We start from the raw sequence: 12,915 nt of genomic DNA on the forward strand, positions 1-12,915 counted from the left end.
TGGTTTCTGCATTCTGAATTTGAATTTGGTTCGCTATGTCTTTATTTTGCCTTGTCATTGTTTCCGTAATTTGTTGTAATAATTCTGCCAGATTGGTGGGTCCTATTGCGTCTTTTTCCGACGTCCTACGCTCTGTGTTTTCGCCCAAGTGTTGGTTCGCAACCGATTGCACTGAACTGTGCTGTGACACGTTTCTGCTCGCATTCCTTGTACTCTGTGGTGAGGGAGCTCTGATTACTTTTACTATGGGTTCTACGTATTCAAGACGCAAGTTAGAATCCTCATCGACTGTCTCTCTACTTTCCTGCTCCTCTGTCGTATGCTGACCTAGGTTTTCTGTGCCTTGGCGTACATTATCCTCGTTATGGTGCGTTATATGTCCTATTTCTCGCGATACTGCATCGTCTGTTGTACTGTCCTCTATTCTCTGTCCGTCTTCATGTTGGGTCTCTACCTCAATTCGGTTAAGGTCTCGATCTGCCATTGCTAATCTTTCCGAATCCCTTATTTTCCGTTTTAAAAGCAATTCACGCGCCCTACTTCGAGTCAACATGCGCTCATACGATCTCACGCGTTTCATAAACTTTTTGTTCACACGACTTGACACTTATTATACCCAAGACTGACAATCCATTCACTTACTTGTTGGGTCAGAATGAACTTGTCAACGATGTATCCGCCACCTGTGCGTTTGCATTGAGAAGAAAACTTAATTCTAACAATTTTTAAAATTCATAACTTAATTATGCTATGCTAGAATGTCTTACTTCCTATTGAATACTTTCTTACTATCTATCGCTGCAGCTACTGTTTTTTACTATTTATGCCTTTCAAAAAAAAATTTTTATTACGAAAATTTTTTAACAGGATATTTTTCTGGCCTAGTTAGGCACGTGGTCGACCTTCAATCATGGTATGTTACCATCTTGGCAGGGTCGCCATTCTCTACCATTCTGCGTGGTTTCTGTTTGTTCTAAGTCGTGTCTCCCTACCACTTTCGCGCAACGATGCTCTGAGCGTGTTTTTTAGGGAACTGACTAGTTTGAACCTGGGACCTGTTGCTGGTAAGGAGACGCCAGACCACACATGACATGTAGACTTCAGAAGAGTTCAGTGAGACTAACAATGATATAACCATATACTTAATGATTTCAGCGTCAGCTTCACTGCACTCCCTGTAAAAGAATCTTAATACTAACTAAATTTAGTGGAAGGGGTTCAACGCTTTCCTATTTTTAGTTAGCTGGTAAAATAACGTCGAAAAAGCAGTTAAGTTTACCATTGGAAATTTTATTCTACTCACAAAACATTGTTTATAAATTGCACTATTGATAAAAGGAAATGTTTTAATACAGGATGATAAAAACCAACTGCGTTCAACAAAAATGTGAACGAATATTCCCTGAATGGGTTTCCAAGTTCTACAATGGATCGAAGGATGACCTATGCCATATCACACCTATAATCTAGGTTTAAATTAAGTTTCACAAAAGAGAAAACTATCAAAATGGTCTACAGTGACCTTCAATTATCTTTAATTATTTATCTAACTTGTCGTAAATTACAGTGACTGATGTGGCTTCTCAATAATTATATAACAGAAAAATCATCGCGTTTCAGATTTTAACTTACATAGCAAATGTGAATACCATGAGCTTCAATTGACGATCGACACTAGTATTACGTAAAAAGGGGATGTAACAGATGAGACTTCTGCAGTTCTGAGTGAAGCTTTATGCGCTCAAAAATGCGGCATTGCTTGCGTTCATTACCTTTTCGGTGTTCGTCAGGGGGCGGCGGCCGGCGCAGCGCCATCCAGTTCGCCTTCTCGGAAGCAACTCTTTCCTAACTTCTCCTTACTACAATTTACCGAAGTTGGCTTAAAAAAAAACCTATCTGGCTGTGTTTTCATCTGACCAATCAGGGTCTCAATGTTAGCCTTAAGCTCCGCCTACAAAAATTCTGTCTATCCAATGAGAAACGTTATACTTTTAGTGGTGGGGCAATGTTTTTAAAGTTTGCAACGTAACAGAGACGCGAAAAAGTCTCACGCTAAAACTTGCAGCTGGTGTGGCCCTTTTAGTGTTATCGTAAGATATATACTGTTCTTCTGGAGGGCTCTAGCTTTTAACATGGGCTGGGGGGTGGTCCTGTCGGTTAGCTGGCTACGTGAGTATCCGTCCCTTATCGTAGGGCCTTCTTGCTTAACACGGTTCTGCTCTCGGCTTCTGTTCTCGTTTCTCCCCTCGGAACTGCGCCTGTCTCACGGTGGGAAGGTATGACAGGCATTTAGGCATTCTTGTGTTAGTCTGTGGTATTCCATTTGCTCACTCGTTACTCGTATTACTTTGGTTAATTTAATGTCACGATTTATTCGGAGCTATGTGACATACTACTGGATTTGCTTATCATGTCAGGGTTTTCATGGAAGGTGTTGGATTTGCCTGACAGCTTACATAGTGAATAACTTCAACAGAAAAGATAAAGTGCTTTCTCCTCTCGCCTCAAATAGCGAAGTATAATAGTGTAAAGTGTTTCTTCTTAGAGAAATGAGTGATACAAAGTGCTTCTCACCAAACATTTGTGATGCTCACAGCCAAATCAGTGTCAAAAGAATGCCCAGTAGTACTACCAGTCTTTTTTTTCACTATTTGTACTATATTGTCTATGATATAAGCATTACTTAGTGGAAAGTACCGACTACTCATAATTTTTTTTAATGAATTCCTTTACCATGTGCCCCATAAAATTTATATTGTTTACTCACACTTTCCTCTCTGCTTCTCTCATACACTCCTGGAAATGGAAAAAAGAACACATTGACACCGGTGTGTCAGACCCACCATACTTGCTCCGGACACTGCGAGAGGGCTGTACAAGCAATGATCACACGCACGGCACAGCGGACACACCAGGAACCGCGGTGTTGGCCGTCGAATGGCGCTAGCTGCGCAGCATTTGTGCACCGCCGCCGTCAGTGTCAGCCAGTTTGCCGTGGCATACGGAGCTCCATCGCAGTCTTTGACACTGGTAGCATGCCGCGACAGCGTGGACGTGAACCGTATGTGCAGTTGACGGACTTTCAGCGAGGGCGTATAGTGTGCATGCGGGAGGCCGGGTGGACGTACCGCCGAATTGCTCAACACGTGGGGCGTGAGGTCTCCACAGTACATCGATGTTGTCGCCAGTGGTCGGCGGAAGGTGCACGTGCCCGTCGACCTGGGACCGGACCGCAGCGACGCACGGATGCACGCCAAGACCGTAGGATCCTACGCAGTGCCGTAGGGGACCGCACCGCCACTTCCCAGCAAATTAGGGACACTGTTGCTCTTGGGGTATCGGCGAGGACCATTCGCAACCGTCTCCATGAAGCTGGGCTACGGTCCCGCACACCGTTAGGCCGTCTTCCGCTCACGCCCCAACATCGTGCAGCCCGCCTCCAGTGGTGTCGCGACAGGCGTGAATGGAGGGACGAATGGAGACGTGTCGTCTTCAGCGATGAGAGTCGCTTCTGCCTTGGTGCCAATGATGGTCGTATGCGTGTTTGGCGCCGTGCAGGTGAGCGCCACAATCAGGACTGCATACGACCGAGGCACACAGGGCCAACACCCGGCATCATGGTGTGGGGAGCGATCTCCTACACTGGCCGTACACCACTGGTGATCGTCGAGGGGACACTGAATAATGCACGGTACATCCAAGCCATCATCGAACCCATCGTTCTACCATTCCTAGACCGGCAAGGGAACTTGCTGTTCCAACAGGACAATGCACGTCCGCATGTATCCCGTGCCACCCAACGTGCTCTAGAAGGTGTAAGTCAACTACCCTGGCCAGCAAGATCTCCGGATCTGTCCCCCATTGAGCATGTTTGGGACTGGATGAAGCGTCGTCTCACGCGGTCTGCACGTCCAGCACGAACGCTGGTCCAACTGAGGCGCCAGGTGGAAATGGCATGGCAAGCCGTTCCACAGGACTACATCCAGCATCTCTACGATCGTCTCCATGGGAGAATAGCAGCCTGCATTGCTGCGAAAGGTGGATATACACTGTACTAGTGCCGACATTGTGCATGCTCTGTTGCCTGTGTCTATGTGCCTGTGGTTCTGTCAGTGTGATCATGTGATGTATCTGACCCCAGGAATGTGTCAATAAAGTTTCCCCTTCCTGGGACAATGAATTCACGGTGTTCTTATTTCAATTTCCAGGAGTGTATATGGTTACAAAAAAAAAGGTTCGCTTCCCGTCTGGGTCGGGGATTTTCTCCGCTCAGGGACTGGGTGTTGTGCTGCCTTCATCATCATTTCATCCCCATACGGCGCGCAGGTTGCCCAATGTGTCGTCGAATGTAATAAACCTGCGCCAAGGCGGCCGGACCTGCACCGCAAGGGGCCTCCCGGCCAATGACGCCAAACGCTCGTTTCCATTTTTGTTCACTCTTTGGTTGAAGGTGGAATGTGGGAAAGCTGCTGCCTTGGCCACAGTGAGAATATCACGCTGGGTAATGGTGTCTGGTGAATGAGTGGGAACGGTTCATGTCGTGCGAGAAGATGGCAGGAAGGCCTGCCTACGCGCTCAGGTACAAGTGACAAAGGGACACCGGACACAGAACAGTTAACTCTTCCACACAGTGTTTGCTACGAAGCCTAGGCGACACGTGGAGTTGTTATGAAACCGTAGCGGCTCCGGGAGCTCCGAGGCTATTAACATACACCGAACGCTCGTGGGTCGGCAACTGTGAAGTTTTGCTTTCCTGCTAAAGGTAAAATTTGTGATTTCCAGATGACAGGTACACCAGGAATTTCACCTGGGAGGAGCAGACTAGGCGACAGGGTAGAAGCGAGCCGAGTGGCAAACGGATGTTTATGAGACAACTAATCAACACAATGGAGAGGCCAAGAATTTGTATCAGCCTACAGGAGCTGGAAGGCAGTAAAGTCTGTCGGTGTTAATCCGACCATCGCTGCACAGCGGTCGACTGGTTAGTGTAAGGTGCGACGAGATATGTTTAAAGTGGGTTCACTGCACGATGGAAGAGACTGGGAATTCCGCCTGGAGTGGCAGAAAGCGAGAGACGCAGTCTGCGTAACTCGAAGTACTGTGCTGAAGAGAGCTCGTTGCAGTTACACTACTGGCCATTAAAATTGCTACACCACAAAGATGACGTGCTACAGACGCGAAATTTAACCGACAGGAAGAAGATGCTGTGATATGCAAATGATTAGTTTTTCAGAGCATTCATACAAGGTTGGCGCCGGTGGCGACACAACGTGCTGACATGAGGAAAGTTTCCAACCGATTTCTCATATGCGTACCATCACGTTTCCGACTGTGATCTAGGTCGAATTGTAGCCTATCGCGTTGCGGTTTATCGTATCGCGACATTGCTGCTCGCGTTGGTCGAGACTGTTAGCAGAATACGGAATCGGTGGGTTCAGGATGGTAATACGGAACGCCGTGCTGGATCCCAACGGCCTCGTATCACTAGCAGTCGAGATGACAGGCATCTTATCCGCATGGCTGTAACGGATCGTGCAGCCACGTCTCGATCCCTGAGCCAACAGATGGGGACGTTTGCAAGACAACAACCATCTGCACGAACAGTTCGACGACGTTTACAGCAGCGTGGACTATCAGCTCGGAGACCATGGCTGCGGTTACCCTTGACGCTGCATCACAGACAGGAGCCCCTGCGATGGTGTACTCAACGACGAACCTGGGTGCACGAATGGCAAAACGTCAGTTTTTCGGATGAATCCAGGTTCTGTTTACAGCATCATGATGGTCGCATCCGTGTTTGGCGACATCACCGTGAACGCACATTGAAAGCGTGTATTCGTCATCGCCATGGTGGCGTATCACCCGGCGTGATGGTCTGGGGTGCCTTTGGTTACATGTCTCGGTCACCTCTTGTTCGCATTGTCGGCACTTTGAACAGTTGACGTTACATTTCAGATGTGTTACGACCCGTGGCTCTACCCTTCATTCGATACCTGCGAAACCCTACATTTCAGCAGGATAATGCACGGCCGCATGTTGCAGGTCCTGTACGGGTCTTTCTGGATATAGAAAATGTTCGACTGCTGCCCTGGCCAGCACATTCTCCAGATATCTCATCAATTGAAAACGTCTGGTCAATGGTTGCCGAGCAACTGGCTCGTCACAATACGCCAGTCACTACTGTTGATGAACTGTGGTATCGTGTTGAAGGTGCATGGGCAGCTGTACCTGTATACGCCATCCAAGCCCTGTTTGACTCAATGCGCAGGCGTATCAAGGCCGTTATTACGGCCAGAGGTGGTTGTTCTGGGTACTGATTTCTCAGGATCTATGCACCCAAATTGCGTGAAAATGTAATCACATGTCAGTTCTAGTATAATATATTTGTCTAATGAATACCCGTTTATCATCTGCATTTCTTCTTGGTGTAGTAATTTTATTGGCCAGTAGAGTACTTTATTGGTAGGAGGAAGGAACTCTGTTCGGTAAAGGACTGGAGGTTCATGGTTTTTTGCTACTATGTCTACTTTCCAGGAGAACCTATAAGCTGTTAAGCGTACTACTGAGGCAACAAAGATTTAGCAACTTCTTCGGTTAAGATACGAAACCAGGGATTGCTGGGTATTAATATTCAGTATTAATTTATGTTGACATGTCCTTATCAATAGTTAGCCTTTATTTTTCTTTTCAGGTAGACCAGTGTGTGGCAGATGTATGGGAACAGAAGATTTGCTCATTTTAAGCGAGTTATTGCTGTCCATTTTCCGGCGCAGACATTACTATTGTTCGACGATCCTTTGAACGTACGCTGGGCGCTCTGGAAATGAGCAATCAGAAGGATATGATGAGCCGGTTAGTGAATTACTCTTGAATTATAAGGGACGATCAAAAAAGTTTCCGTCTGAGGGCGTTCCCGTGGCGTATACAAATGAATCGCGACTCCGTTGCTGGTATAGAAGCACCGACATGTAGACAAGAGATGAGTGTGGCATCCGTGTCTCCCCAACGCACGTGCGGTAAATGCTAAATGTGAACTATGGCGACGTTATTATGAAATGCGTCCAAGCGGGGACAACGTCCTGTTATTCTTTCCTTGACTGCCGAAGGACAAACACCGATAGACGTCCACAGCACCGCTGTGAAATAGTGTGCTAAGGGTGTTGCTGCTTCATGATAACGCACGTCCCCATATCGCAAATTTCGTAACGCAGAAGTTACGCCAACTCACGTGGGAAACACTCGAGTACCCGCCCTGTAGTCCTGGTCTCTCCCCATGCGCTTTTCACGCCTTCGGTTCCTTTAAAAAAAAGGCCTTGAAGGGCTTGAAGGGCCGACGATTTCTGTCGGAAGAGCATGTGCGGCAGCAGAACGTGGTGTTTCTCCAAACGGGTATCTTCATTCTGGTGCGTCATTAGGATGATTGCCTCAATATTCATGGCAATTTTACCTGGTTTCCATATCGGCTCTGGACTATACGTCCTCGAATGTAAAACTTTCTGATCGCCCCTTACACTCCCGACTCAAGGGGGACAATATTTTATCATTTTAATCGATTAAACTGTGGGTTCTTGGTGAAACGATGTAGATTGCATTAACTAAACGAAACACTTTTTTGGCATTTTTCGCCAACTTTATTATAGTGTAAGACTTAAGTTTCGGGTCATAACCCCATTTTCTAGTACACTGCCGATCCTAAAGATGGGAAACAAGCAAAGATAACCACCTCGACTTCTTAATCCATATACAGCTAGATAGACAGGCAGATAAAGAAAATGACGTGTTTATCTTTCATTAGTTCTCATCTTTGGGATCAGTTGTGTTCTAGGAAATGGTGTTATAACACGAAACGTAGATCGTACATTAATAATAAAGTTAGTGAAACAAGGCTAAAAAAGCGTTTCATTTAGTTAGTCAACATTTTATAGTGAGACCGGCGACCCAATTATTTACCGTTATCGGCTTGGGAAGGTTAGTATCAAAAGTAGCCAAAAGCGATCAACTTTTCTTAAGTAGCTAAGAAAAGGGATGATGAATTACAGATAATCCAAATCAGGATTGATCCACCTCCCTATTTAACCCGAGAATTACATACCTGAAACGTGTATTTGTACCTCGCGTCACCCAAACTTTTCTACGGCGATCATCGTGCGTCATAAAAATCCCACAATGGCCAGTTAAGAGAGACGAACGCCCTGATCTAAGTTTCATTCTATCCGTTCCCTTCCCCACTTTCCTCGTTCACGACGGTGTTGGAGCATTCGTACTATTATTCGTAACGGACAATTGGAGGCCACACTAATCGTACGGACAAGGTTGCTTACTGTCTGGATCGACACAACCCTTCCTCATATATCTAAAGGAGCCCACACGCATTCAATAATACTGTCAAACGTATTGTCCGTCTGAGGGCCGTATTGACGTATTGTCAACAATAGAAATACTGGCGAGCAGTATTGATGGTCCCAAAAATATTCTCAGTACTGTCAATATGTACCGACCGTGCAAGGTTGAGTACTGACGGTGTGATAATATCCGTCATTCAGATGTTGACAGAGCTTCATGAATCAGCCGCAGTGCGTTAGTGTGCACTGTTCGTGTTTGTGCATATCATACCGCACATTCTATTTTTCACGTAGTCTTTTTTAACACGAAACAGTTCTAATAGCCTAATGCAAAGATAGTCATGGAATGTGTCACTTTAAGACGATCACTGAAGGATTCAGTACGGTATCGCTTCCTTTATTCATTTCTAAATATAGTGTTTCCTTGTTGAATTGCCGGCCGTTGTGGACGAGCGGTTCTAGGCGCATCAGTCCGGAACTGCGCGACCGCTATGTCGCAGGTTCGAATCCTGTCTCGGGCATGGATGTGTGTGATGTCCTTAGGTCAGTTAGGTTTAAGTAGTTCTAAGTTCTAGGGGACTGATGGCCTCAGATGTTAAGTCCCATAGTGGTCAGAGCCATTTGAACCTTGTTGAATTACACAGCAGTGTGGAAAAACTTCGAAAAGTAAGTCATTCATTTGCAGTGACTACTAAGAGGTCTGCGAAATGTATGCCAGTCTTGCAAAATTCTCATAAAACGTAAAAAAAAAAGTTTTGCGTTAAACAAGTGCACATATCTTTGTAGGGCAGATATAATTACGTCACAAGTCGTCCCTTTGCAGCCCTTCTCGGACCCGTTTCCTCCTTTTCGTTGTTTTTCATTGTTTCTTGGCAGTTGTAGCTGATAAAATTGCGGCACACGTTTTCTTTTGGGTGTCCAATGTCATTCTTAGCCTTCTTAAAACCTCGTTCCAACTGGCGTCTGACAATACTGGTAGATTTATCGATGGTATGACAGTGGCTTCAGTTTATTGAAGGTTTGACAGTCTAGCACGCCGGGGTAGCTACGTGCCGTAAGTTAACGGTCATCAACTGGAGACGTTCGCTGCGAGCTACACCTTAACTGTCTCTCACGATAGGACATGAACGTTCCAATGCCACTGCTGTGATATACGCCATTTCGGCGAGTAACTTCCCGGCAGCTCTCTTTGCCATAAAGTGACAATGCGTACAGAGCCTAGGTTTGAAACAATCCTCTATAGTTCATTCAAATTGTGCACAAAAAGAGAAACTAGCGGAAGGTTTCGTAGAAGTTTTGTGACAAGGTTTCTATAAGTTTTTGAGGATGCTGAATCCGAATTTTCAAAGTCCCACCAAAATTTCGGCCCCGAAATGGGTCAAAAAATAAAGAAAACTACAAAAAAATGGGACTTTTTTGGTCTTTCTCTTATAACTCGGAAACGATTAAATTTTCGGCGAAGCTAAGTCTTTATGAAAATAAAGGGTATGGAACTTTCCACAAAATAGGTCTGCATGACATTTTTCGTCAGCGCTTGTTGAAGTTAGCGCGATTTCGAATCTGAAACGCAGGACCTTTATTTTCATAGACAGTTTTGCTGAAAATTGTGCCGCTTCTGAGATACAAGTGAAAAATAAAAAAAAAAACATGTTGTTGTGGTTTTTCCATTTATGATCAGCTTCCGGACCGAAATTCTGACGGGGCTTTGAAAATTCGGATTCAGTACTCTTGAAAACATATAGAAAGCTTGTCAAAAATGCTTCTACAAAACTTACCACTATCTTTGACTGCACTATAAAGGTGCTCCGACAATCTGAACGGTGAACACAACCCACATTTTCCCATTCACGATTGGAGAGATAGAACACTGTACTGAACTGATTCATAATACAGATTTATTTTTATCTCCCTTAGACATATGGCTGACAGTGGCGATTTTCTTTGCTCAAACTACCACATACTGTACTTTGCAAGTAGAGAGGCTGATGTGAAACTTGTTTTGATTAGCTTACTTTGAATCTTTGACTCAAATGGCTCTGAGCACTATGGGACTTAACTTCTGAGGTCATCAGTCCCTTAGAACTTACAACTACTTAAACCTAACTAACCTAAGGACATCACACACACCCATGCCCGAGGCAGGATTCGAACCTGCGACCGTAGCGGAAGCGCGGTTTCAGACTATAGCGCCTAGAACCGCTCGGCCACCTCGGCCGGCTTGAATCTTTGAGTCGGTATATGAAACTTGTACGGGTAACGCAATTGACAGCGCATTACATGCAGAATTCAGGTATCTGGGTTCGAGTCCCAGTCAGATACACAATTTTAACGCGTTACAAATTTTCATCACAAAGTTAACTGCACGAAAGAATGGAAAAATTTCATGTCACTGAGAGCATTTAGTTCAACATTAGAACCTAGTGCCCCGTTTAAACACACAGCAATCGCTCTGTTGGACAGTGATGGGGAAAGACATCGTTCATATTCCGTTCGAAGAAACAGTCACTCGTGGAAAATCACAGAAAACGCAGACTGGTCGGGCAGGATTTGGACCAGAGTCTCCGCCCCCGAATATGAGGCCAGAGGCCTAGCGAGTGCGACAAGTAGAGTACAAGCCGCGGTGATTTTGTGCAACACCTACGGGCACGGAGTACGGGAAATGCACTCTTCCTCAAACGTTAGCACATGCCGACAAGTCTCTGCCTACAAATAAGAAGAATAAGTGACGTCATGTTCTTATTTCTGTCAGACTTGATGAGGCGCCAGTGCTGGTTCCGAGGATAGAGAGGGGAAAACGGGGAGGGGAATGCTATGCCTGCAACCTTGAACCTCGCCTCTGGTGTGCGGCGCCGAAGAAGATCGTCCTCAACCGCGGAGATCCCTGCTGCCAACCCGAACCTGTCGCAACTAGTGCAAAAGCTCCGTCTGGCTACGCCTTCGGCGCGTGCACTCGGCTGCGCTCGGTTCCCGTCGGCAGAGTTCGGGGTCGCCGCCGGCTCTGCGCCGGGTCTGCCTCGTGGTCTCGCTCCTCATTCAGTCTCTGACTGTCGCCGCGTGCGGACGAGGAGTGGCGCAACTTCCCGACGTAGCCGGCGGCTTACGTCTGCGACAGCTAACAAAACTTGCAAGAACTGGAGTTCCCGCCTGTCTCACGCGTAGCACAAACAGGTATGAGACCGAGCACTGTATTAGTGAACTGAAGCTGAATACGCTCGTAACTTGGCATTTTTTGCCGGTCGTTGCGCAATTGCTGCCGGCGGCAAGAACAAATGCAGTTCAAAACGCACGTCATTCATTACTATATGCAAGACTTCATTTTCTCTCCTGCAGTCGACAATACGTGCGCCAGTGACAGATTTTCCTCGTTGTTTACACTCATTGCTATATTGCAGCATTTGTAAACAAACCTCAAAGAAATGCTGGTGATTCGACCCTGATGTTCTTATGAGTGCTCCTGTTTTCCTCGCAATTTATTGAAGCTGCTTAGTCTAAAGTGGCACAATATACAAATATATTGAACCTTTAGCTATTTTAGCGTACTGATTCGTCGTAATGTTGTAAAATCTGTGAAACTGTATTTTCCAGTTTCGCTAAAGTGTCACTCGTTAGGTTTTGAGTGTTCATGCAATGGTCTGTTTATCCATTTACCAAGAGAAAAGTAAACATCTGGAATTTAGTGTGACATTTATCCACGTTTATCCGTAACCTGACGGTGTAATTAATAGTACGCGCGCGCGCGCGTGTGTGTGTGTGTGTGTGTGTGTGTGTGTGTGTGTGTGTGTGTGTGTGTACGTGAATGCACCTTTTACGGCAAAGATAAGCTATTTTCTGTTCCTAAACCATTATGGACGCTAAAGAAATTAAATTGTAGTCTTGCAGTGGTTTCAACGAAATCCTTGGTTCTTCTTACAATGAAGAAGGCAAAGCAAGAGTAACCGGATAGTATTCGGCGCTAGTGATTGTTTATTTACTTTTAACTACAGGCGCCAGGCTTAGTGCCGTCTCAACGGGCAACCACATGTTTCGTTTGCAAGAGGTAAATAGTTCGTCCAGTGTTTCCCTCATTGCGTTTGTCATGAAATAAGAGAAAACTATTTCTCGGTTTCTGTGCTACTCCGATATGGATAATACTTTTCCACGATCCAGTTTCCTGTACTAGCACATGATAGCTACACTATTTCTTGGACAGCGTGTAGCGCACTGAATTGTAGCCACATGAAGATAGATTGCCCGCCTGAAATCAGTTGTGGCAAAAAGTATACCTTTTCACTTAATTTCGCAGTGTCAGCTGTCGTCTGCAGCTGCATAGGAGCGCGGGACGAGAGCCAACCCGTTTGTATTCTCCTCGCAGCACAGTCTTCCTTATGCACATGCCAAGAGTCTTGCAGGAAAAGGCGTGTTCGCCACACGACGTCTTCATCTAGGGACGGGAGCGGTTTGTGTCTGCCAGGTCGTTGCCGTGGGTTACGTACTGCGGCATTTCCATAGCAGCGCTATCCTGAATATTTCATTCCGTCCATTTGAATGAACGCTCCCGATATTTTCAGAAACGTTTTACACAAGCAGAGCGGAC

At 45.8% G+C, this 12,915-nt stretch overlaps 1 protein-coding gene across 1 annotated transcript in view; it reads left to right on the forward strand.

The window, feature by feature from the left end:
• The first annotated feature begins 11,388 nt into the window (after positions 1–11,388).
• The window catches only part of LOC124619639 (oxidative stress-induced growth inhibitor 1-like), a 120,661-nt gene continuing 119,134 nt past the window's right edge, over positions 11,389–12,915 (forward strand). Inside the window, exon 1 of the mRNA XM_047146158.1 lies at positions 11,389–11,510. The gene's annotated coding sequence lies outside the window, so the exon portion shown is untranslated. The remainder of the gene's footprint in view (positions 11,511–12,915) is intronic.

The sequence above is a fragment of the Schistocerca americana genome, chromosome 6, assembly GCF_021461395.2.
Source record: "Schistocerca americana isolate TAMUIC-IGC-003095 chromosome 6, iqSchAmer2.1, whole genome shotgun sequence".
In the NCBI taxonomy this organism is placed as follows: domain Eukaryota; kingdom Metazoa; phylum Arthropoda; class Insecta; order Orthoptera; family Acrididae; genus Schistocerca; species Schistocerca americana.